A 778-nucleotide genomic window follows, 5' to 3' on the forward strand; every position below is an offset into this window, starting at 1 on the left:
GCCATCAAATCATTTCCATAGTTTGCGATCTTTTGCGTGTGTGTTTTGTTTTTTAATTGTATAATTCATTTATACAGAGAAACATTTGGAGTGATCTATTTATCATCTTTTTCTATTTTTAATTTCACTGGCCAAATGTACTGCACATAATAATCAGCATTTAAAGCATTATAAACCTGCCATGACACAGGGCTTTAGGTCCATTTTGCTTACCCCTTTCAGAGACTCTGATTCTCATGGATGTTTTAATAGAAAGTATCACCCATTGAGCATTTTGCAGTGAAAGGTCCACCAGTCTTTTTTCCCCCATCCCATGAATAAGTTCACCACAATTGATTTAATATTGTAAAAAATTCAAAACATTTAATTGCTTCTTTTTAACTCGTTCTTTGCAGATATTTTAAACCAAGACAAATAAAGTTTACTTCCACTCAAGCCTTCTACAACTTACTACATACCTTCAACTTTAGATTTACTATCTTTCACTTTCTGATACAACCACACATTCTGCTTTAAGACAAAACTACTCTATTGTTCCTTTATTAAAAACTAAACACAAAACCTATCACCAATCACCCTGCTTTTCAGTCCATGCTAAAACTTCCAACTCAGTGTTTAAGGTGGTTTTCATTCAGTATTCTACATGATAAAAAGTTATTTCAAATGTGTCTACCACCCCAAAATGCTGTACTTTAATCACTGTGATTTTTTTTAATTGACTCAAAAACATTATGTCTTGGTTTCATTTGGTAAAGTGAATATGATGAATATATATATA

This window comes from Echinops telfairi, unplaced genomic scaffold (assembly GCF_000313985.2).
Source record: "Echinops telfairi isolate 266 unplaced genomic scaffold, ASM31398v2 ScPeMD7_7465;HRSCAF=8503, whole genome shotgun sequence".
Classification (NCBI taxonomy): domain Eukaryota; kingdom Metazoa; phylum Chordata; class Mammalia; order Afrosoricida; family Tenrecidae; genus Echinops; species Echinops telfairi.